At 42.0% G+C, this 26,618-nt stretch overlaps 1 protein-coding gene and 1 pseudogene across 3 annotated transcripts in view; both read left to right on the top strand.

The window, feature by feature from the left end:
* Nucleotides 1–26,618, top strand: part of CPM (carboxypeptidase M) — an 82,429-nt gene that overhangs the window by 6,684 nt on the left and 49,127 nt on the right. The window lies entirely within an intron of this gene.
* LOC123591366 lies at nt 20,475–21,750 on the top strand (annotated as a pseudogene).

The raw sequence follows: 26,618 nt of genomic DNA, 5'->3' as shown, positions 1-26,618 counted from the left end.
AAAATTGGTCAAGAGGGTAGATCTTCTGTTGTGTTCTTATATAAGCGTGATAATAAAGATTACTAAAGTGTGTATTTTTCATTGTTTAATGTATAAAGGAGAAGGCATTTCTCATGCTCTTTCCCTGACAACACTCACCTTCACATATTCATTCAACAGATAATTGACTGACCTGTCAGGAGTCTTTATACCATTTCAGGTGCTCAGAAATCTCCCTAGAATTGATTTAGACTCCTGCCTCAAAGAGGCATGTACTGTGTTTTCATCCACAGATCTCTCGTTGTCTGCTGCCCTTGATTGGTAGGCATTAGCTGGAGATTCGCTCTCAGAAAAGAACATCGTGTATAAAATTTTGCTAGAACATGTGACTTTTCTGTCGTACTGTTCATTTCTCAAGTGTGATGACTGTCTTTTTTTTTTTTTTTTACAATGAGGAAGCAGTTTAGATTTACCTCTACATCTATCGTATGAAATTTTAAAAGAGGAAATTGAGACAGAATATCCAAAAAGTAACGTAGAATTTTACTCTGCTTCTTCTATCTAGTAACCATTTTCATTCCAAATCTCAAATATATCCAAACAGCAATACTCTAGGGACAAGTGGCATTTGAAACTTAAAAAAAAAAAGAGACACGCAACTTCAAGTGACTTTTGCTATTTGCCTGGTACTTCACATACTCTGTTTCACCTGGTTATTATAACAGTGGTATGAAATACCATTACTGTCCTCCAATTTACATATAAAGAATTGAGATTATATGAATTGTACATAGTAAATGACAGAGGAACCAAGTTATTAGTAAATGACTGGAACCAAAGTCTGCCTTGTGCCAAATGTTGAACTGTTTATTGTGAAGTTCCTGCAGTCACTTTTTTCACCGTCCTTATTCCTTATCTCCTCCACCCTGTATCTCCTGCCCCCTAAATCCTGCCTCTGATCCCTGATTCTGAAGAAGTTGACAAGCATCCTCTGTCACCCAAGAAAAGTCCTGTATTAAATGGTTTTTATGTGCTAAGTGATCTTTGGTGGAATTCCTTGACCCCTTTTTGGTATTCAGTTTCATCTAAAGCAGTTTAGATTCTATCTTTTGGTGTAAAGATACATATTTTTTTTTCTATATGCCAGAACTCTTTGAGTATCCGGCAAGAGGAGAGATCTGAGATTCTGGTTTGCACACTTGCACGGGACATCTACCCACCAAAATGCCATCTCTTTGGAGAACAGTGGTTCTCCTTAAGAGCAGTACCGCCCCCTAGGGGAAATTTTGGAAATGTGAGGGGAAGGTTTAGGCCATAATTTACAAGTCTTTGGAGGGAGAACCCTCCTGATGTATTCTGATCTGGTCAGCAATGCACGGGATAGTTATGCATAGTAAAAACTGTAGCCCACGTTTTCTAATGCCCCCTAGGTGAAAGACCAGTTTACAGTGATCTTAACCTAAAACCAAACTCTGTTTTATGTACAAATAAAAATAATTTTCTCACAGTTTTCATATATACTGAACTTTCCAGGAAAGTAACTGCACATAAATTGAGAAATTCTATTTTGCTTAGCTCTGAACTTGATTGAGAGAGATTTCATATTCATAAAATCCTGACACCAGTGGCCACGCAACTGAATCAGTCTGCATTTGTAATGCATTCACGATGACCTTCAAGTATAGATCTAAGCATCTGACTTTCTCATTATGCCTTCTAGTGGATGGTGCTTAAGTTTTCACCTACTGAGACCATGTTTTATTGTAAGTTGTTTTCCTTTTATTTCTCTTTATTTTTTTTAATTTTTTTTTTTTCAACGTTTATTTATTTTTGGGACAGAGAGAGACAGAGCATGAACGGGGGAGGGGCAGAGAGAGAGGGAGACACAGAATCGGAAACAGGCTCCAGGCTCTGAGCCATCAGCCCAGAGCCTGACGCGGGGCTCGAACTCACGGAGTGCGAGATCGTGACCTGGCTGAAGTCGGACGCTCAACCGACTGCGCCACCCAGGCGCCCCTATTTCTCTTTTATATAATTTGAATGTTGATCTTTTTGAAATTATATATGTAAATGTGTTTTCTATGAATACTATGCCGGCATAATAAAGGAAGAGTTGTAAAATATTGGACATGAAAAAAGAGGCATAAACTGATAGGGTTAAGAACTATTGATGTAAAATCACAGACATAGATTCAAGTTTATGTAGTCGGCATCCCAAAGATGTTTGGTCTGCTCTTAATGAACATGCCTGTCTGGAGGTAACACTGTGGTGACAGCAGTATCTAGAGTTGAGCAATAAAAATTGCCATTAGTTCTGTTCCCTTCTTTCAGTTTGTGTATCTAGAATGTCCCTTTCTTTAAGAGTACCTAGTAAGATAAAAAGAATTCTAAAGTAAAAAAGTTTTTAAAGATTATTTCAAATATCACTATAAATTAACTAACTTGAATTTATTTTTTAAATGTTTACTTTAAAAAAATTTTTCTTAATGTTTATTATTTTGAGAGAGACAGAGTGAGAGCAGGAGAGGGACAGAGAAAGAGGGAGACCCAGAATCCAAAGAAGGCTCCAGGCTCTAAGCTGTCAGCACAGAGCTTGATGCGGGGCTTGAACCCACGAACCATGAGATCATGACCTGAGCCGAAGTCAGACGCTTAACCGACTAAGCCACCCAGGCACCCCAATGTTTACTTATATTTTAAATATTTTTGAGAGAGAGTACACGCATGCATGGGGACTTGGGGGAGGGGCAGAGGATTGGAAGTGGGCTCTGTGCTGACAGCAGGGAGCCCCATGTAGGGCTCGAACTCACAGACCGGGAGATCATGACCTGAGCCAAAGTAGGATGCTAAACCGACTGAGCCACCCAGGAGGCCCTAAATGTTTATTTTGCAGAGAGAGAAAGAGAGAGAAGGGGCAGGGACAGAAAGAGACAGAGGATCCAAAATGGGTTCCACGCTGACAGCGGAGAGCCCGATGCAGGGCTTGAACTCAGGAACGGCTTCATTGTGACCTGAGCTGAAGTCAGTCGCTTAAGCAACTGAGCCACCCAGGTGTCCCAACTAACTTGAATTTATTTTTATTTTTTTAACATTTATTTTTGAGAGAGAGAGAGAGCGAGAGAGACCCAGCATGAGCAGGGGAGGGGCAGAGAGAGGGAGACACAGAATCCGAAGCAGGTTCCAGGTTCTGAGCTGTCAGCACAGAGCCGAACGCAGGGCTTGAACTCACAGTCCGTGAGATAATGACCTGAGCCGAAGTAGGATGCTTAACCGACTGAGCCACCCAGGTGCCCCAAACTTGAACTTAAATGAGAAAAAAATATTACTTCCATTACCAGCATGCATTTGGGTTAGGGGAAGGAGATTAAATCATAACTTCCTATCTAATGATTTAAGGCAATTCTTTAAGGCTATTCTTTCCTAGCCCCTTAGTGATTCAGTGTAATACAGTAAATTTGCTGAGAAGTTAGTAAATCCTAATTTGAGTTTGGTTTAAAGGAGACGGACATGAGTTTCACCTTAAAAATGTTTCTCATCTCTGTTCTGTGAGGATTGCTGCATGTCAGATGTTTTAAAGTATGTCTTTTCTCGTCTGTGACCCTTGGCATTACAGCTTCAGCAACCCCAGCTGGAGGGCTTAATCTCCTCTGCGTCAGAAAAAGGCTGTTTGCTTCAAACAAATTGCCTTCAAACTGGCTCCACAGACTTATCATGAACTTACCCAGAGCTAAAGATAACAGCCTTCGTGGTGGGATATAAAGGCATCAACAGTTGGTGCTTACGTGCTGGGAGGGTTGACCCTATCACAGAGCTTGGTGCAAGAAACCAGTGAAGCGACCCTTCTATTTCAGTGAAGAGCTTTCCATTTGTTGCTTTCCCAGTTTTTTAATTTTTCTGATAGGAATCTCTGAGGAAACTAGAACCATACTTGAGCAAAACTGAAGTCACGTGAACAGTGACAGTTAACACGTGGACAGATATCCAAATACATGCCTAAGATACCTTACTGACAAAGTACACAAGTATGTCGTGGGTATAGTCAGGTGAAATTTAGTACGCTGTCCCATTTTTAGAGTGGGGATGGATGTTCAAGACCTTTTGATCACTCATCCAGTTAATCATGGCTTGTGTCAAAATGCTCACTCCTCCTGGAAGCCTTTCTCCAGTCCCCTGGGTGGAGTCACGGTCTCCCTGCACTCCTCTTCCTGAGCATCTTCTGTGACTCTACGTTGCACCTGGGGCCAGGGATCGGGCTGTGTTCATCTTTGTATCGTAGGTTCCATGTATGTGCTTATTAATGGACAAGCACTCTTAGGGTCAAAAGTGAAGTTTTTCCATGCATAGTATATGAAGAATGAATGTAAATATACTCTCCTACAGTATGGTATGGTAATGTTATACTGTATAAGTACATAGGATGTATATTTTTATATATGCTTTTATACAGTTACATGTACTGTGTAACTAGGTGTGTGACTTTATATCATTACATATATTGTATATAGTAAGCATTTCAGTCTGTCAAGTATATTATGGTATTTTTATGGTATTCAGTGGAGTTTGTAAGAGTAATAGAAGAAAATAAAATGCATTCTCCAATTGAGTAGCCTTTATCTGAAATTCAACTCCATGTACATCTAGTATTAAGGTATAAATAAAATTAAAAAGTAATGGGGAAATGGCTGAGTTGCTGCTATTTTATGGTAAATAATGGAAGTTGGAGACCACAGCTCAAGATAAGTCACTGGAATGTAGGATGTGGCAGCAGGGACGTGAGTGTCTTTCAGGCAGTGAAGAGCGTAATTGAATTATTCTGACAAGCCTAGAGTGGTTCTGTCCCCACCCCACCCCCTGCCGCCAAGCCCTTGGACCCCCCAAACACTAACCAAACATGTATTGAGAGAAAAGAGAGTAAATATAGGAGATGTGCATGCCTCTAGTAAGAAGAGTTTAAGTAAATCTCTCTTGTTTTATTTGAACAGTGCAAGAACAATTCAAGTGTCTATTTAGAGAATTTTAAAAGAGAGGAAGAGAATGCTGTGATAAAATCTGCCCCCCACCCCACACAGTTCAGAGATTTGAAACCCCTCGATTCAAAGTGTCTCTTCCATCCACACTCAAGTATGTTGTACAGATTTAAGATGAAGGCATCGACGTGTTTAGTTATTCTTGTTTCAAGTGGTTCAGAAAGACACAGGTTTTGAAATTCATAGGTGGATAGACTGTTGAAGAACCTTCACTTTAATTTTTAGATCCCACTAAATATTCATTCCCTTGCCTGTTGTTGGTAAAACTCAGGCCCATCTGTTAAAATTCTCTTAAATGCAGGGGGTGGTAGTCACTCTTGTTGAGTATAGACACCTGGAGATGTATGGAGCACACAGGTGATTTTAACGTGCAGCAATTCAACAGATTCCCCATTAATTTTTAATTTTTTTAATGTTTATTTTGAGGGCACAAGCAGGGGAGGGGCAGAGAGATGGAGAGACAGAATCTCAAGCAGGCTCTGCACCATCAGCACAGAGCCCGACTTGGGGCTCACACTTACAAACTGCGAGATCATGACCTGAGCTGAGATCAAGAGTTAGATGCTTAACCAACTGAGCCACCCAGGCACCCCCCACCATTACTTTTTAATTTGAAAGATTACATCCACCTTAATAATAGCCGATGTACGTGAAGTTAAATTTCAGATAAAGGCTACCCAATTGGGGAATGTATTTTATTTTTTTCTGTTAGTTTTAGGAACCCAGATGAATAATATTACTGTCCTAGAGGTAAGCCCAGCTGGTTTATTGTTACTGGTAAGTTCCTTTCTATTTTTGAAGAAACAGGAAGATAAATTGGGATATACTACATTCTGGCTCTAACAAGCAGTTTCATTAGGGTGCTCATCATTTTAAGTTTTAAGAACATGTACTTTTAAATGCACAAAATGTGTTTACAGGATCTACAATGTACACTAGCTCCAAGTGTGGAAGTGGGCAGCGGTTGCAAAGGCCTTGACGTGGACGGGATTATTGGCCTATTTCTAGGAATAGGAGCAAGAGCAGTGGAGCTGGAGCATAGCGAGCAAAGGGAGGGACCTACTGGATGAACTTGAAGAGGTGCGCAGGGGACAGATCATAGAGTACTTTGCAAGCCAATTCAAACATGGAGAGTTTGATTCTGTTCTGATAATAGTGGGGAACCACTGAAGGGTTTTAAGCACAGTAATATAAACTGAGGTAGGTTTTTAGAAAAATAACTTTGCTGGGCTGCCTGGGTGGCTCAGTCGGTTAAGCGTCCAACTTTGGCTCAGGTCATGATCTCAGGGTTCGTGGGTTTGAGCCCCATGTCGGGCTCTGTGCTGACAGCTCAGAGCCTGGATGGAGCCTACTTCAGATTCTGTGTCTCCCTCTCTCTGCTCCTCCCCAACCCATGCTCTCTCTCTCAAAAATAAATAAACATTTTTAAAAAAATTAAAAAAAAATAACTTTGCTGAACAGAGAATTAGAAAAAGTCAAGTATAGGGGCACCTGGGTGGCTCAATCAGTTAAGCATCTGACTGGCTCAGGCCATGATCTCACAGTTTGTAAGTTTGAGCCCTGCCTTGCTTGGGCTCCGTGCTGACAGCTCAGAGCCTGGAGCCTGTTTCAGATTCTGTGTCTCCCTCTCTCTCTGACCCTCCCCTGTTCATGGTCTGTCTCTCTCTGTCTCAAAAATAAATACGTTAAAAAAAAAATTTAGAAAAAGTCAAGTATAGAAGCAGAGAGAATAATCCAATTATAATAATCCAGGCAAATGGTAATGGTGGTGATTTTGATTAAGATGCTGTGTTAACAATAGAAAGAAGTGGAGGGATTAGAGGTTTGTTTCAGAAATAAAACCAACAGGGACACCTAGGTTAACATCTGACTCTTGATTTCAGCTCAGGCCATGATCTCACAGTTGTGGGATCGAGGTCCTTGTTGGGCTCTGTGCCAGGCATGGGGCCTGTTTGGAATTCCCTCTCTCTGCCTCCCTCCCCCAACTCACACATTTTTTCTCTAAAAATAAATAAATACTTAAAAAAAAAAAATACTTGCTAATGGATTGGAAGGAGAAGGGGGAGATCAGAAGGAAAAAAAAAATCCAGGATCACCTTTAGCTCTTATGCTTGGCCATCTGACACTGTGAGGTATTATTGACCAAGATGGGGGCAACTAGAAAAAGAGCAGTTTGGGTTGAAATCAAGAACTCTGATTTAGACAACTTTTTAGAAGTTTGAAGTCCTTAGTAGACCTCCAACGGGATGTCCAGTAGACACTTGGGTATGGGTGGGAGTTTGAGGAAGAGGTTTGGCTAGAGAAATATATTTGAGTCAGCACTATAAATGGTGTTGAAACCCATGTAACTGAAAATAATAGGCAAGTGAAGATGAAAGAAGGCCAGAATAGAGCTATAGGACACTATGGCATTTACAGTCTGATAAACATAGAAGCCAGTAAAGGAGATGAAAAGAAAATCAGCAATAAAGTAGGAGGAAAATGAGGAGTGGTATCACGGACCTCAAGGAAGGGTGGCAGCTCAAGAAGAAGGCTCTTTGGGGTCCCCTGACCACCCACTAGTGATTTGCTAGAAGGACTCACAACTCCACAAAGTCCTACTCCTAGCTAAGGTTTATTAAGCAGAAGATACGGTGCAGGAATAGCACTGTGATTTACATAGTCTATGATCTTCATAGACTAAGACTTGAAAGATCAACACAGGCTTCCTTGCTCTCCTGTGAGACTACGACAGACACCTGTTTCTCTCCAGCTGTGAACTGTACCTCCACCTAGGGAAGCCCACTCAAGTCTTGGCAGTCCAGAGTCCTTCAAGGGAGCTGATCGTATAAACTCTGTGACCATCCAGAGTCTAGCCTCCCACAAGGTACCAGGTGTACATCTTGAATCTTCGTGTTTACTTTTGCTTTTGCCTTAGTACATCCTGACCCACTGACTTATGTCAGTGGGTCAAAATAACATCATTAGTTAGTGAACATCTCAGGAATACTGTGCCCAGAGTTTGGTTAAGGGGTTTCCCAGGGATAAGCAAGAAGTGAGTAAAAGAGACTGGCTGTTTTAACTCTTTGCTTGCTGAGGTCATGGTTAACCAACCATGTTGAATGCTGCTGTAACTGAAAACTGAGCTGTAAAGGGAAGCGATCTTTCCAGAAGTATAGTTAAATTCTCTTTTTCTCTAGATATATTTATTCCACTTATTCAAAGGACATTTATTGAATCCCTAATATGGTTTATGGCATGTGCTAGCATAGGAATATAGAGATAAAGAAGTTAGACATGGTCCCTGTGCTGATGGGGTTGACAACCTGAGAAGTGAGTCGGAGAGAAGAAACCTCCAATAAATTACAAGTGTGATTGGTCCCTTAGGAGCAATGGCAAGGAGACATACTGTGGCCCACACCTGCAGGATAGAGAGAAGTCAGCCAGGTGAAAGGGGAAGGCAGAGCAGTAATTAGCACATTCAGAGGCCTGGTGGTGGAGGAGCTATTGACCTGGAGGAACAAAAGAAGTTCAGATGGCTGGAGAGGGGAGCAAGTGTGGAGGGGAGAGAGGAGGTGAGGCGGGCAGATCATGGAGGACCTTGTATACTTTGTTAAAGACTTTTTACTTCGTCTAGAAGGAGCCATAATCATCCTAGGGATCCATGCCTGGTAGGAAAATAACAACTTTGTTTTCTTGATTGGAAGATTTCTGATAATTTTACATTTTATTTTGTATTACAATAAAGATTCTTTTTTTTTTTTAAGGTAAGAGTTCTTGTTTTTTTAATGTTTTATTTATTTTTGAGTGAGAGAGAGCATGGATGCACATGTGCATGTGAGCAGGGGGGAGAGGGGGGCAGAGGATCCACAGCAGGTTCTGTGCTGACAGCAGTGAGCCTGGTGCAGAGCTTGAACTCATGAATGTGACCGAGCCAAAGTCAGACTCTCAACTGACTGAGCCACCCAAGGCAGCCCATTAAAGTTCCCTTTAAGAAATAAGGTAGAACAGCCATTCTGGGAGGGGAGGGGGGAGTGAGAAAATACTAACACACCAGGCAGAGTAAATCAGAATACCAACAAAATGCAATATTAAATCTAAGAATAACAGTTCCCAAGAACTACTGGTGTGAAATGTTCTGATTTAAATACCACAATTGGATTGAATTGTTCATTTAAGTTTTAAAGGTTATTTTTACCAATAGAATTTATTAGGAACATTTCAATAGTGTGTGACACATACTGTCTTCTCTTTTTTGTCCTCAGAGCACAGATCACACGAAAGGAAATGATTTTTTTTTAATCAGTAATTTTGGAGACAAATCCTGTGTGTGCTATACTTATACAGAAACTGATAAATATTAAATCTAGAAATCAAAGAGAAATGCCAGAGTATGTCGGAACAGTTACCTTTCTTCTATCTGTATTGAGATATAATTGGCATATAACATTGTGTAAGTTTAAAATGTAGAACATGATTTGATATACGTTTATGGTAAAATGATTGCCGTAATAAGATTAGTTAACACATCTTTCACCTCATTACTGCTATTTTGTTGTGGTGATAGTGGTGGTGGTGAGAACATTTAAGATCTACTCTTGGCAACTTTGAAGCATATAATACAGTTTTCTTAACTGTAGTCCATGGGCTATCCATTAGATCCTCGGAACTTATTTGTCTTAGAATTGGAAGTTTGTAACCTTTGATCAACATCTTCCCCTTTCCCCTGCTCCCTAGTCCTTGGCAATGACCAATCCACTGTTTCTATGAGTTTGGCTTTTTTATATTCCACCTAGAAGTGAGATTACAGAATGTTTATCTTTCTATGCCTGACTTCTTTTATTTAGTATAATGCCTTCAAGTTTTATCCATGTTGTCTCAAATGGCAGGATTTCCTTTTTTATGGCTGAATAATATTCCATTATATATAATAGACAATATATATTCTATATGATAATATATATGTATGTTATATGTTTTCATTTATCCATTCATCCATCTGTGGACACTTGGGTTTTTTCCACGTCTTGGCTATTGGGAATAATGCTGCAGTGAACATGGGGGTGCAGAGATCTCTTAGAGACAGTGATTTCATTCTCCTTGGAGATATATCCAGAAGTGGGGTTGCTGAATCATATAGTAGTTCTAGTTGTTGTTGTTTTTTTTTTTTTTTTTTTTTTTATGTTTGCTTATTTTTGAGAGAGCACAAGCAGGGGAAGGGCAGAGAGAGACAAAGAATCCGAAGCTCCAGGCTCCGAGCTGTCTGTGCAGAGCCTAGCATGGGGCTTGAACCCACGAATTGTGTGATCATGGCTTGAGCTGAAGTTGGACGCTTAATTGACTTAACCGACACTTACCAGGCTCCCCAGTAGTTCCAGTTTTAATTTTTTTGAGGAACTGCCATGCTGTTTTCCATAATGGCTGCCCCATTTTATATTCCCACCGACAGTACACAGATACTTTCTACTTAAAAATAATCTTGGGATATTATGAAAGGCCACCATTTGTATTTCCAGGTAGTAGCAGCAGCACCGAGAGGGAACCTAATCCTGGTGTCATTTTCTAGGGAAGCTATTCGGCAGGAACAGTGAGGACGGGAAATGAAAGAAACACAAGTGCTGCTTACTGAGCACGTTAGGTAGGTACCAGGCACTATGCTGGGCCCTTTACACATTTTCCTCATTCAAGCTTTGTAAAAAACTCTGAGTTCTTTACATTCCCATTTTAGAGCTGAGTACAAATAGATTTCAAAGGTGAAGCAATTGATGACCCAAACTTCTGTCTGGGTAACTGATAGATTTGGGTCATTAACCCAAATTTTTGTCTTAGTAATTCATTTATGTATTTATTCAAATGTTTACGGAGCTCCTGTTGTCTACCAGAACGTGTGTGGGAGGAGGATTCAAAGAACAACAAGACCTGAACCTTTCTCTTTAGGAACCAGGCCTGAGGGCCTTACACCCACCCAGTTACCGCCATGGGAAAAGCGCTGTAACAGGGCTATGGACATTCAAAGGCCTACCTTGCAGGGTGCTTGGTAAAGTCTAGAAAGGCTTATCAGGGAAGCTGATACTTAAAACAAAGCTTTGAATGTTATCAGGCAGACAGGTGAGAGCATAAGAATTCCAGGTAAAGTGAATGAAAACACAGACCACAGTCCAGGGGGCATGGTGGAGCCCTGTAGGCTCAGGACACCCTTGTATGTGTGATCCAGGGTAAAGATTTGCTGACCATTTCTCCTCTGTCTTAGCATCTAGAGTATCTTAGCTTGTGCTCACTGGAAAATACAAAGTTTTAGAAGGATGTTGTCATTATGGGGCTTTTTTTTTTTTTGAAACACATTGTTCAAGAACAGTGATAAATAGGGAAAATATTTTGACTCCTGTAACTCTTAACTAAAATTGCAATATTTGTAGCCCCAAGGGAATTATGTTTCCATAGGACATTCTGTTCTCTGTCCTTGGGAAAATGTTTAAAAAGGAATAAGAAAGGGTATCTGAGGATTAGTAATGAAGTTCTACACTTGATTGAATGCCTACTATGTGCTAGCTCCTTACTTATATGCATTATTTAAAAAAAATTTTTTTTTTAATGTTTATTCACTTTTTGAGAGACAGAGACAGAGTATGAGCAGGGCAGGGGACAGAGAGAGAGGGAGACACAGAATCAGAAGCAGGCTCCAGGCTTTGAGCTGTCAGCAGAGAGCCCGACGTGGGGCTCAAACTCACAAGCTGTGAGATCATGACCTGAGCTGAAGTCAGACACTCAGCCGATGGAGCATGAGTGGCAGAGGGGCAGAGAGAGGGAGACACAGAATCCGAAGCAGACTCCAGGCTCTGAGCTGTCAGCACAGAGCCTGACACGGGGCTTGAACTCACAGACTGTGAGATCATGACCTAAGCTGAAGTCGGATGCTCAGCCGACTGAGCCACCCAGGCACCCCTATATGCATTATTTTAAATCCTGATATCCATCTGGGAAGTCAGTGGTGTTCTCTCTCTTTTACAGATGGAAACTGAGGCTTTGAGAAAGATGGCATGTCCAAGACATGTTAGCTAGTAAGTGGCAGGGCTGGGAATTCACACCCGGGTCTGTCAGAATTCAGAGCCCCAGTTCAGTTTTCAAATGGTCTCTAGAGCCTGGGGGCTTCTGTTGCGGTGACTTCAGTTGTCCTTCCCTAATCCAGAGTAGCTCAGCTTTAACTTTTTAGATTGGATATTTTAAATTGGAACAAAGGTTGCGTGACCAGTGGCAGGTAGCATGCAAACGACTGACTTGACCGTGGATGTGCGGTAAGCATGGCAATGTGCTCAGCTCTCTGGCGGGTGCCAAGGAGTATCACTCCCTGCCCTTTGGAACGCAGGTGCTTTACAAAGGGTTCAGAGGCCTCTGAAACTGATCAAGCAAGATTGTGTCTGTTAGAAAATATTGAATATACTCTGTATATCAAACCAAATGCTAGGAGGTTGTGTCTCGGCGGATCACCTATGTGTTAGTTTAAGCAAAAGATCTCACTCTTGACCCTTCCCATGCCGAAATCCTTGCTATGTTCTAGGAAGACACAGCTTCTCTAAATATCTCAAAATGCTTAGAAACAGTCCTGTACTCATTTGCCTGGGCCCAGAAGTTCCCCTCACAACTGAGATTCAGACCCGGCTGATGGACACGGTAGAATGAGAGAGCAGGGGGGGCAGAATCTGACCATCAGGAACTTTGGATTTTCCAATGAGCACAGACTGAGATACCTTAGATGTGGAGGCTGCAGGACCCGTGGTGAGGACGGTGCGTAAGATGTCAAGCCACCTGATTGGCAGGACAGAGTTCCGTCGGCATCCTTACTGTAAGTCTGCGAGGAGGAGATTGGCCATCCAGCACACCAGCCTCCGCTCCTCTTGTGCTGCCTGTGAATGAGATGGTCGGGTCAGACAAGTAACCTTGTCACTGGGGTCCCACTCACTAGAGGTGGGGAGAGAAGTGAATTAAGGAAGGAAAACAGAATAACCTTTCACTTTGGGGAGATGAACAGAATCCAGGCTCTTACACCGAAGCCTGCTCTGTCAGTAGGCCAAACTACATGTCCTCTAAGAGATGTCTTATGAGCTGGCATAAAGTTACAGTGTAGTCTAGTGAGAAATCATTTGTTTTTGAGGTGAAAATGCTAGGGAACTAGGGTGAACTAATGGTACCTGAGGGCGGGTAACTCTCCAGGCATCTGAGTTCCAAAACCTCTTAGGCTCCTGTGCATCATGGTGTGCTCCCTGAGGTTGTGACGAGTGAGAAGTTTAATAATGCCCCTTCTCCCATTCACTTTTTTTGTATAGCCACCTTTAAAACAAGCTCTCATCTGGCACTCATTCTAAAAATAGGTTTTTAAAGTAAGTGGTAGGGTGAAAATTGAGCACTTATTAATCTTTTTGGTTTTGAGAGAGCGTGCGCACCCATGCGAGCAGGGGAGTAGCAGAGAAAGAGAGAGAGAGAAACCCAAGCAGGCGCCACACTGTCAGCACAGAGTCTGACATGGGGTGGGGGGCTCAATCTCCTGCAACCATGAGATCATGACCTGAGGTGAAACCAAGGGTTGGCCACTTAACTGACTGAGCCACCCAGGCACCTAGTGAAGTAATCTTAATTTTTACAGTATCGGTAAGAAGGAGATCTTGATATCAGGAATTAAAATTGGGGAGCTATCAGAATGGGGAGATATACCATATTTATATCCACATCTGTAAATACACAGATATTTGAAAATGATAATAAGAGTGTTTAATAGTGGTTAAGATTCTGTTATGCTCTTCAGTAGCTGTGATTTAGAGCAAGTTTCTTACCCTCTGTGGACCTGTTTCCTCTTTTATAAGATGGAAATGGTAGTGTTAGCCTTGTGGGTTAAATAAGTTAATAGATGTGAAGTGCTCAGGATGTGATTGGCACGTAAGAATGCTCTAGATGCACATGCTATTATTGCTGTTACATAAAGTGGGATGTTTGGCAACTCGAAAGCATGGCAGTGACTGACACGCTTCGCTTCGATGTTTAAAGCAATTAAAGCTACGACTCACTGAGGGCATCTTTGCCATCGGGCACAGGGAGAGGCAGTATTTGTCCTTTATCTCATTGAGTTTTTATGCTCTCTGTGAGGTAAATACCAATGGACAGCTTTAGAGCCTGACTTGCCAGTGGTTAAGTGACTTGCCCAGGGCCATGAAGCAAATAGTGGGCAGATTCAGACCAGAGCTCTCAGTCTTTGGAGTTTGGCTACCCCCACACTTCTAGGTTTAGGCTGACCTCATTCCTGCCAGCACACCTGGTGACCTGGGCCAAACAAGTTACAGCATCCAAGCCAGACTCCATTTTACAGAAGAGGAACATGAGGCTGTTAGATTAAGTGAATTGACAAAGGTGCCCCTCTAATTAGACTGTGAAGTCCAGATTAGGAAACCAGATCTAATATAAAGGCTGTGTCTCTTTAAGTAGGGCCCAATTGCTTATGATCTGTTTGCCAAAAAAGACTCAGGATAAATTATCAGATACCACATAACTGATTCCTTTGGGATTTAGCATATAAATGCTCAGATACTGTGTAACACATCATCCTTTGCTTTTTTAAATTTTAAAAATTTATTTTAATTATTTATTGATTTTAGGGAGAGAGAGAATGAGCCCAAGAAGGGGAGAGGGGCAAGGGGGGGGGGGCGGGGAGAGAGAGAGAGAGAGAGAGAGAGAAAGAGGGAGGGGGAGAGAGAATGAATGAATGAATAAATGAATGAATCTTAAGCAGGCTCCATGCTTAGCACGGAGCCAGATGCAAGGCTTAATCCCATGACCCTTGGGATCATGACCTGAGCTGAAATCAAAAGTCAGATGCTCAACTGCCTGAGCCACCCAGGCACCCCTCATCCTTTCCTTTAATTGGCTTGTATCTATATACTTGACAGTGTGAATGAACATAGGCTAATAAGGGATTTTTTTGTTTTTCCACTTTTGTATTTGCTTTGAAAAATCCCCTTTAAGAGGTGTAAGATCGGGGCACCTGGGTGGCTTAGTCGGTTAAGCGTCCAGCGTCAGCTCAGGTCATGATCTTGTGGTCAGTGAGTTCGAGCCCCGCGTCGGGCTCTGTGCTGACAGCTCAGAGCCTGGAGCTGCTTTGGATTCTGTGTCTCCCTCTCTCTCTGCCCCTCCCCCACTCATGCTCTGTCTCTCTCAATCAAAAATAAACATTAAAAAAAAAAAGTATAAGATCATGTTTAACAATAGTGTAGTAATCTTAGGAAAAGACCAACCCGTATTTTTATCACTGGCTCTCAGCAGATGAGGGCTTTCTATTCCGTAGAGAAACACGTTGGAGTAAAGTATGTGTAAGGATGTAGATTTGCATCATTTTTTGTAACAGTAAAAAATGAAAATGATAGTCTTTAGCATCTAACTAATGCTATTAGATTGTATACATAAAGTAATTAAAATGACAAATTTTATGTTTTACCACAGTTAAAAAAAAATAATGTAATGTACCCAAACCATCAAATTGTACACTTTCTGTGGGCAAATTATGTGTGAATTATATCTTAATAAAGCTGTTCAAAAATAAAACCATACATTTATCAATAGGAAACATTAAATTTCGCTATACCCAGTCAATGGAATATTATACAAACTTTATAAAATGAGGTAGATTTATGTTTTTGATAGGGAAGATGTCCAAAATATATTTTGGAGGAAAAAAAAAATGCACGGCCAAACATTTTTCTTTGCATTTGTATATATACGCACGTGTCTGTAGTGTTAGAGGTATCACTACGCAAGTATTGTTGCACAACTTGCCTTTGTCGCTTATGCATGTGGGGTTTGGTGCATGCAGTATTGCAGGTCTTGCCTGCTGTCTGCAAGTAGAGCATTGCTGTGAAACCTTTCCTAAACCTGAGTGGAGTAAAGTGAAGAAGCGATTACTAGTAATTTACATGGAACATTTTTTAAATAATTTTTTCAATGTTTATTTTTATTTATTTACTTATTTATTTTTAATGTTTATTTTTGAGAGAGAGCATGACCAGAGGAGGGGCAGAGAGAGAAGGAGACACAGAATCCAAAGCAGGCTCCAGGCTCTGAACTGTCAGCACAGGGCCTGACGCGGGGCTCAAACTCACAAACTATGAGACCATGACCTGAGCTGAAGTCGGTCGCTTAACTGACTGAGCCACCCAGGTGCCTCTATATGGAACATTTTTTGTGTTCACAGACCCCAAAAAATAACTTCTCTGAGGCTTTTCTGATACCTTAGGACACCTCTCACTAACTGATGCACAAAATAATCAAGATAAGCACAGAGGCTCACAGACACAGTTGTGTGGTGGCTTGCTGCTGAGATGTTGTGTGCAGGTCCCAGGAGGGAGCTTGGTGGGGTCCTTCCCTCTGCCGCCCAGCCACCACTGCCCCTGTGACAGAGCCAGTTGCAGGACAGATGCTGGATGCTATTTTTGCTTTCGCCTTTTTTCACAAAACCAAAAATCTTCAGATTTCTTTCAGTAAGCAAAAACAGGTGCTAATGTAGGTCTTTCGTAAAAGCAAAGTGCTGTAACACACGCTTTCAAAAAGCAGAGGTAACTATACCTCACGGTCTTTAGCTGCTTCATACTATTCATGGTTTGATTTTCCCAGAGTTTGTATAATCATTTCCATATTGATGATTATTTAGGGCATTTACAACTTTCAGATATCTCGCACAGTGTTATGATTGATACCCTTGAACGAGCTCGCCAACTCAATAATTTCTCCAGGTAGGCATTGCTAAGTCAAAAGGTATGTGCATTTTTGTACTTGGTAGATTCTGGCAAATTGCCCTCCAGTAAGATGGATTAATTATATTCCAACACCACATGAATATGTACTTTCCCCAACACTTTAAATTTTTTCCAATCCAATCATTTTTTAAAAATCTCCATTTTAAATTGCATTTTCATGATTGAAAATCAGAATGAGTGTTTTCGCATTTATTTAACATTAAATAAACACTGAGTTTCTGCAGTAGATTCTGGAGACAGCAGTGAACAACCCATGAATCCCTGGCTGCCTGGAATTTACGTTCAAAGTTTATTGGCCATTTATATTTCCTCATGTCCTTTGCCCCTTTTTCGACTTACATGTAGGCTTTAAATATTCTGGACTTCCTTTGTGATCTATGTGGCAAATATTTTCACCCATTCTGTGATTTGTCTTTTATTGTTTAAGATCTATACAAATAGAAATACTGTTTTCAATATATTTTGCCTTATGCAAGTTTTAATTTTTATAAAGTCATAGTAATCAATCTTTTTCTTTATGCTTTTATGTTTTATGTCTTATTTAAAACAGCCTGCCTTTACCCTAAGGCCATAAATTTAGTTATACTTTTTTTCAATATTTTTATAGTTTTAGTTTTATGTTCAGCACCTGAATCCATCTGGAATCTATTCTTGTGAATGGAGTGTGTGTGGATAGATTTCACATCCTACGTACAGTGTATATATTTCTGTGAATGTTCAAATACACATTTATTTTTTTAAATGTTTATTTTGAGAGTGAGCATGTGTGTGTGCACACAAGCAGGGGAGGGGCAGAGAGTGGTAGACAATTCCAAGCAGGCTCCACGCTCAGTGCAGAGCCCAACATGGGGCTCGATCTCATGAGAGCTGGACGTTTAACTGACCACCCAGACACCCCTCAAAAAAAATTTTTTAAAAGCATGTATGATTTTTGTAAGCAGAAAGAAACATGAGGATTTTGAAAAGATATTTCGGGGGCACTTGGCTGGCTCAGTCAGTGGAGCATGGCCCTTGATCTCAGGGTTGTGAGTTCGAGCCACACATTGGGTGTAGAGATTACTTAAAAATAAACTCTAAAAAAAAAAAAAGGGGGAGGGAGGGAGGGACCAGACACTTAGGGAGTAGATGTCCAGAGGAGAAAGGGTAATGTGATGGGAAAGACGGCTGTGGCCTGTGGAGTAAATGTGGGTCACAATGGGTCTAGGGAAGGACAGAGGCAGAAAGATGAGACCATGGGCCACCTTGTATCCTTGTTCTGCTGCGGAACCTCAGGAGATAAATGGAACTTCTCCAGTCCATGAGATGTCACAGCTTCGGAATACAAGAACCAGAAAATACACCAGAATGAATCAGAGATTGGATTCTTTGGTATTTCTAGTTGTAATGTAATAGGATTACTAATCTATCATCTGGGACAAAAATGACTTTGGGGTAATACCCTATTTAAAAATAACCCAACCCTGGACTAATGATTGACTTTATTTCCATTTATTATGGCTACCAGAGGTTCAAAGTGGACTACTAATTTGCAGGTGTGTTAATTAACCCTTTTTAGATTTAAGAGTTTCTTCAGAGAGTTTATTTTTAAGAGTTTTCTGTTTAACACATCTGAAAAGAATGCATATATGAAGAATTGAGATATGAGAAAGCATTGGTTCAACATTAAGGAATCTACAAGAATTAGGATTTGGGGAAGGTAGAAGAGATTACCTAAAATAAACATTTTTTAAAATTCGGGACGCCTGGGTGGCTGAGTCGGTTGAGCGTCTCACTTCAGCTCAGGTCATGATCTCACGCTCGTGAGTTCAAGCTCCGCGTCGGGCTCTGTGCTGACAGCTCAGAGCCTGGAGCCTGCTTCAGCTTCTGTGTCTCCCCCTCTCTCTCTCTGCCCCTCTCCCACTCGCTCTGTCTCTCTCTCAAAAATAAATTTAAAAAAGCATTTTAAAAAATTAAATAAATTAATAATAAAAAATAAAAATTGGAAACTGCAGGAGCACCTGGGTGGCTCGTCAGTTGAGTGTCTGACTCTTGATTTTGGCTCAGGTCATTATCCCAGGGTCATGGGATCAAGCCCTACATCAGGCTGTGCACTGAGCAAGGAGCCTGCTTAAGAGTCTCATTCTCTCTCTCTCTCCCTCCCTCCTCTCTCCCCCCTCTCCTTCTGTCTCTCTCCCCCATTCTTGCTCCTCCCTCTGAAATAAAAAAAATTTTTTAAATTGGAAAGTGCAACTAAAATACACTGTTAGAATCCCTATTGACACTTCAGAGTCTTCATAAGACTTCTTCCATGATGTTTATGAAACTAGGGAGCCTCCATTTGCTGCTATATGTAGGATTCCTCAAATGTCAAACAGAAATAAGGGGACTCCTGATTGGCCTCCGTGTTTTAAACATTCTGCCCACTCCATCCCACCCCCAGCTTCTTAATGAAACAGGTCTCCATCTTCAGAACTTGAAGAGGGATATTGTGTGGCTACAGTACGGGTAACAGATGAATAAGCCTTCAGTAGATCATTCTTCAAAGAGAGCGGGAGTGGGAACGAGTCTGGACTAATCCACTCAAAACCACCTCAGTACCTTTCTTCCTTTGGCATTACAACTATGCAACCCTGTACTTTGTGTGTTACACCAGTGAGCTATACCAGTTCATCTGTCAGACACACATGATCGCTTGCTATGTGCCAGACCCCGTTCCAAGTGCTTTTTGCGGGTTAGTTCATTTATTCCTAACAACCCCGTGAAGGTACAGTTACAAGCCTTATGTACACACGGGGAAACTCGGGCTCCGAGGAGCTAAATTGAGTACAGGGTCACACAAGAAGCAGAATCACAATTTGGACCCAGGTAATCTGGCTCCAGGTAGGCATAACCATTACGCTGATCCTGCCTGCAAATTGGCAATTTTGGCAAACGCAATGATCAGGAAAGAATTATACTCTGATGAACTCTTGTGAGGCGGAGCTGAGAAACCTGTGTCAGGAAGGGTCTGTGGTTATCCAGCCATCCTGGGAACCTCTTGTAAGCTGAAAATTAGCTGCCGTTCCAGCCCACCTGCACCCCAGACTGGCCCTTTGACTTTACTTACTGTGTGAGCTCTGTAGTTCCTGGCAAAGGTCAGCCCTGTGGTAAAAACCTGAGAAGAGTGCCCTCACATATGAGACATGGTGTATCAGTTTAGGGAGAAGTTCTGTTTATGCTTCTTTCTGGAAAGCAGTGGTTCTCAATCTGGTTTGCATCTCACAATGAACTACTATATGGCCCTGAGAATGAATGATTTACATTGATAAATGACAGTATGTGCAAATCCACAATAGGGGACAGAGCCTGGAAGGAGGCACAAGGGTGCTTCTAGAGTGCTGGTTACACAACTTTGTTCAGTTTATACAATCCAATTTTCTATGTGTACATTATATTTCAAAAAGGAGGTTATTTTTTTAAGGTGTGTATTGTAGTCAGCTGAGGTACTGTGAAAAATGCAAACTCCTGAACTTTGGATTCCCATTCTGGGGTGGGGGTGGGGGGGGGGGGTGGGTGGTGGAGGGCCAAGAGTTTGCAGGTTTAAAAAAATTTGTTTTAATGTTTTTATTTATTTTTGAGAAAGAGAGAGACAGAGTACAAGTTGGAGAGGGACAGAGAGAGAGGGAGACACAGAATCGGAAGCAGGCTCCAAGCTCTGAGCTGTCAGCACAGAGCCCAACGCGGAGCTTAAATTTATGGAAGGTGAGATCATGACCTGAGCAGAGGTCGGACACTTAACCAACTGAGCCACCCAAGTGCCCCCAAGAATTTGCAGTTTTAACAAAAACCCCAGATAATTCTGCTGCAGGTAGTCTAGAGATATGCTTGTAAGAAACACAGCAATGCTACCCGACCTAGTCTAGTCTGCTCTTTATCTGCTTAACTCTGGCCATCAACAGGACTATATGAGAGGAGCAAAAGAATTACTTGGGAATGACTGAACTCACACCGTAGGATATATCACAAAAATGCAGAAACACTGTATAAAATGACTGCAACAAGATTTGTCTGAATCCCTCTCCTGCCTATATGAGAGGTGTTTATTTGTAAATATTCCTGCCTTTTAATGGAAGAGGACAAACCAAAGTTTATCTCCATTAGGTAGAAGTCATCCATGTATGATTGTGTCACCATCCACATCCTCCACCCCATCTTCCCCTTCTACCTAAATGCAAAAGCCATGGTTAAGACTGTCCCTCCCCAGACTTCCCCCTGGCCTTTGTCACACCATTTCATGCCTACCTATGTGTGTGCTAAGTGGAGAGGGTGGCTTGAATGGTCCATCATCATCCATCTTTAAGAGTGCATTTAGCTTCCACAGGAGGCCTACATGCCACCGCCTGGGTCGCTGCCATGTCTCTCATGATCCCTGACTAGTTCCAGCACGTTTTGCGAGCACTCCACACCAATATTGGTGAATTGAGAGATGAGGATATCTCAACAGGAAGGTTGACATAGGAACAGGAAATAGCCTTTGCCATCACTGAGTTGAGGGTGGGGGGTGAAGATATGCTCCTGTGATGTTGAGGAAAGCAGATATCGATCTCCTCAGGAGGGCAGGAGACCTCACTGAGGATGAGATGGAATGTGGGATCTCCATGATGTAGAATCCACACCAGTATAAGATCCCAGACTGGTTTTTGAACATACAAAAGGATGAAAGATATAGCCGGGTCCTGGCCAATGGTCTGTACAACAAGCTTCATGAAGACCTGGACCCACTAAAGAAGATTTGGGCCCATGGAGTGCTGTGCCACTTCTGAGAATTTCATGTCTGAGGCCAGCATGCCAAGACCATAGGGCACCATAGCCACACCATGGGTGTGTCCAAGAAGAAAGAAATCTGTAGGCCTTGTCTGTTAATAGTTTATACACCTTGGGGCGCCTGGGTGGCTCAGTCAGTTGGGCGTCCAACTTCGGCTTAGGTCGTGATCTCATGGTTCATGAGTTTGAGCCTCATGTCAGGCTCTGTTCTAACAGTTCTGAGCCTGGAACCTGCTTCAGGTTCTGTGTGTGTGTCTCTCTCTCTGCCCTCCCCCGTTCATGCTTGCGTGTGCATGTGCTCTCGCTCTCAAAAATAAACATTAAAAAAAGTTTTTTTAAATAGTTTATACACTAAAAATAAAAACTAAAATAAAAAGGGCATCTAATGCTGAGTAATGGTTGAGCATGTCTCGAGGTAGCACGCTGTTAGTAATTCTGTGGCTGAGCACTGCTGACTTGAGCAGTGAGAAAACCCTGGCAAATCTCATTGTCTGTCCTCCCTTAAGAATCTGTCTCATCTTTTTCAGCCCGATCATTTGAGCATGGCAAAGTGACATAGGTGACAGCTTGAATACAGTCTCTGTCCACAAAGTTCTCAGACTCAATTGAGGCGAATAGAGGCACGCTGTTAGAAAAGATTAAGGCTGGCCCCCAGGTGCTGCAAATGGTGAGTGCAGAGCCGTGATTTTCCCAGCAGATGTGAGATAAGCCACGGCTGCAGTGATCCATTGTGAGAAAGTGTCTAATATAGTCAAAAACTGTCTTTGGAATGGCTCCTTATAACTAGGCTTTCCATGACGGTTCCTGGGTCACAGCCCATGGAAATGTAGTTGCCTTTCGAGGGGCTTGACTTGCCTTCTGCATTTACATGTATGAAATCGGTTCTAGGTCTTTGGACCTGGCATCTGGCCCACTCTTTCCTGAGAATGGTTTGCCTGTGAGCAATGTGCTTGGTGACCAAGCTGCCTCCTAACCTTGTGAAATTGGCAGTGCATGAATTGTTAAATATTTTATAAACTGACAAAGATCAAGATAAGATGTGCTTAAATGGGTGAGTAAACTCAGGTACCTTATTAACAGCTGCATTTCCTCATGCTTCTCAGAAATGGGCATTTCACAACCAACATTTTAAGGTGGGAGCTGATCTGAGATGTAAGCTTAATTACACAGTTTGATAAAGCCAATGAGTTGGGCCTGGGAGATTTTCTGACCTTTAAATAAGTCCGTGGAGGTGGCCCCTGCAATCTTGGATCTACTCTGGCAGGCAGTTCAGAGCCTGCACACTCAGTGTTGCTCCTTTAGGGTATATTGGGTAAAAGCTGCAGTTACGAGTCCAGGATGGCATCGCTAAAGCCCTCGTCTTCAGCTTAGAAAAGACTTAGGATTGGCCAGTTGTATACACAGCCAGAGAAACAGTTGGGAAACTTAGCAACTTCCAAAATAAATGCTGGCTTCTTTGTGTATATGTAGGCCTACTTTGCAGATAATGTTGACTTTGTTTTTTGAGGGGGAATGCAGGGAGGGTTTAAAACTTTTTTTTAATTCAAGTACAGTTGGCACACAATGTGACATTAGTGTCAGCCTTACAGGGTAGTGATTCAGCAGGTCTGTATGCTATGCTCCCCACAAGAGTAGCTACCATCTGTTCCCGTACAGCGCTGTTACAACACCACTGACCGTATGTCCTGTGCTGTGCCTTTCATCCCTGTGATTTATAACTGGAAGCCTGTACCTCCCACTTCCCTGCACCTATTGTGCCCATCCCCCACCATGGTGACCATCAGTTCTCTGTAGTTGCAGGTCTGTCTCTGCTTTTTGTTGGTTATTCACCTGTTTTGTTTTTTTAGATTACACACATAAGTGAAATCACACGGTATTTCTCTCTCTCCGTCTGATTTATTTCACTTAGCTTAATGCCCTCTAGGTCCATATATGTTGTCACAAATGGCAAGGTCTCATTTTTTCTTACGGCTAAGTAATGTGTGTGTGTGTGTGTGTGTGTGTGTGTGTGCGTATATCACAGCTTCTTTATGCATTTTATCTATCACTGAATGCTTGGGTTGTTTCCATATCTTAACTATTGTAAATAGTGCTCCGGTAAACATAGGGATGCATATATCTTTTTGAATTAGTATATTTCCTTTTGGTGAATACCCCAGATAGCATTGATTTTTGAGTGGTAAGTAGTTTCTCAAAGCTCTTACAGACACAAAGGAAAATAAACACATCATATTCCAGAGAGCATCTCTCATTGATGAGTCTGATGGAATGTCAGTATCGGAGAAGTAACTTAAGAGTCACTTTTTTGGGTGTGTGATGTGTGTGCAGTATGTGGTGTGTGTGTGGTGCATATGTATTGTGTGTGCTGTACTGTTGGTGTAAGTTGATGTGTGTGTCTCACGTGTGGCGAGGGTCTGGTGTACTTGTGGTTTTGTGTGGCATAGGTGTTCTGTGTATTTGTGGTCTGTGTGGTGTATATGGTATGTGTGTGATATCGGTCTTCTGTGTATCGTGTATGTTCTGTGTGTGACGATCTTTGTGTGGTATATGTGTTGTCTATAAGCTGGTCAAATATGAGAGGTATGTGGTTGTTGTGTTTATTGTGTCTCCACGTGTGGTATGAGTGTCATGTATGTGGTGCATGTGTGTTGTGTGTTTGTGGTATGTTTTGTGTGTGTGCTGTATGTCTAAGGTGTATTTGTAAGGTGTGTATGCTATGCCAGTGCACACACCGCATACACGAAATACCTACCACACGACATCACATATACACTGCACATTCACATACACCACACACAAAACATACACTGCAGTGACCACATATACACCATGCAGCCGACACATACAACTGCAATCACTCATACACCAACCACTCGTATAAACACCACACGCACCACACATACAACACAACACGCATACACCATATAACATATATACATCACACAACATATACAACACAAAAACCACACCCGTACCAAACACACCCCACACTCACCAACCTAAACCCTACACACTGCATAGCACATATGCGCTATTCATACATACCCCCCCCCCCCCCACACACACACACAGTTTCCTTTCGTGGGGTGGGGAGAGGGATGAGGAAGATGAAGCTTTCGTTTGCTTTAGGAGTGAGATGCCTAATGGCTGTAGGAGTTAGATGCCTCAAGTTCTTGTCTGGAGAAAGGTAAATATCTACTGCATCTAAGATGGTGACAGAAAGTTCTGTTTTGTATTGGAAGAGTCATGTGGAAGAGAGAGTAGTCGTAGAGTGAAACAAACAAAAAACCAGTTCAGATCCAAGCCATCTGAGCTGTTCCCTCACCCATAAAATGAGAATACCTGCCTTCCCTACCTCATGGGGTTTCTGCTGCAGATTAAAGATGATGATGTGTGTGAAAACACTTAGGAAATTATGTAAAATATTGGTATTTTAAGCAGATAGGATTTCTTAAAATCTTTGAGTTATTCCTCAGACTCTGTGATTGACGTCATTTAAATATGCTATTTCCTTTGTAATCCTAATAATCAAATTCTCTGTGAAACCCTGGAAAAGCCCAGAAATTCCTATGCAGGCAGCCCACTCTAGAACACCTCTCAGAGGGACCATTGTGAGAGTGTCTGCTGAAAACACCATTGCAGATTGCTTTGTAAGCTTGAGAAGTGTGTTCACAGTTTCTGAAGGTGGGCTGTGGCACTGATGTGAGTGGGCAACCGGCTCGTTCTTTTTAAGTAAATGTTTATATTTGTATTGACTTTGTAACAAGGACAGCAAACTTAAGCTACTTTGTTAGAGACGTTAATTAGCAGCAGCTAGGATGCCTGGTTGGGATCAGTCTGTAGAATGTGTGACTCCCGATCTTGAGGTCGTGAGTTCGAGCCCCACATTGAGTGTAGAGATTACTTAAAATAAAATCTTAAAACAAAAGTTAGCACCAGCTTATGGTTCTAGGTACCACCCAGAACCGTAGTGTTAAAGTATGCTCATATTCTTCTTGGCTATGTGAGAAATGAAAGACAAATATAAATAAATCTCACATTTACTACTTCTTTGAAAGCACTTGAGTGATTATTATGTAGTTTCTCAAGTTTGTTGACAACAAATAAACGCTGTGATAGTTTTGTTAAAGGATAAATTGAAAGGATCCGTGAAAGCCACAAACGTATGCATGGTCCTGCACTGAGGCCCACTGAGTAAAGTAGGGCCTCTCGAGTCTGTGTTGGGCTGGGTGACAGGCCCTTTTCTCTCAGACTCTGCTTCTCAGTGGCCACTGCCCTTGTCCCTGCCAACCCTCCCCTTCCTCTTCCTTAAGAGTCTTGCTGCTGTGTTCTAACTGAAGCCTGGAGGGGAATGGTGATCAAATGGAGGCCAAGAGAACAATTCCAATCATTCACATTCCTTTTTTCCCCTGATCCAAAGTCCAATCTTGAGGAAGAGATGGGACTCAGGATTGAGCTGCCCAACACCCAAGCTTTACTGATTCCTTATTTATTTTTTTTTTTTTTTAATTTTTTTTTTCAATGTTTATTTATTTTTGGGACAGAGAGAGACAGAGCATGAACGGGGGAGGCGCAGAGAGAGAGGGAGACACAGAATCGGAAACAGGCTCCAGGCTCTGAGCCATCAGCCCAGAGCCCGACGCGGGGCTCGAACTCCCGGACCGCGAGATCGTGACCTGGCTGAAGTCGGACGCTTAACCGACTGCGCCACCCAGGCGCCCCTGATTCCTTATTTTTATCCTGTGTTAGTCACTTAGCCTTTGCCGGCTAAATGACTTGATGATCAGAAGGCTCAAAGGTCATATAAATCATACGATTTAAAAATATTTTTGTGGCCTTTTTTTTCTGGTTGTCGTAAAAATGAGAAAATATCCTTTAGTTAACGTTCACATTGACATCAAGATGATTTTTCTTTCTCACTACCTGCAGAGATGTAATAAGCTAATAGGCCTTGATTCGAGATAGTTTATATGGTAATTTCTTAACTCCTTTTGGAAGATTGTTCTGTGTTTTTTCTGGGAAGAGGCAGCCTGTGAATTTCTTACCTCCAGGCCTCCAT

The sequence above is a fragment of the Leopardus geoffroyi genome, chromosome B4 (assembly GCF_018350155.1).
Source record: "Leopardus geoffroyi isolate Oge1 chromosome B4, O.geoffroyi_Oge1_pat1.0, whole genome shotgun sequence".
Taxonomy (NCBI): domain Eukaryota; kingdom Metazoa; phylum Chordata; class Mammalia; order Carnivora; family Felidae; genus Leopardus; species Leopardus geoffroyi.
This window is presented reverse-complemented; position numbering and strand designations above follow the sequence as displayed.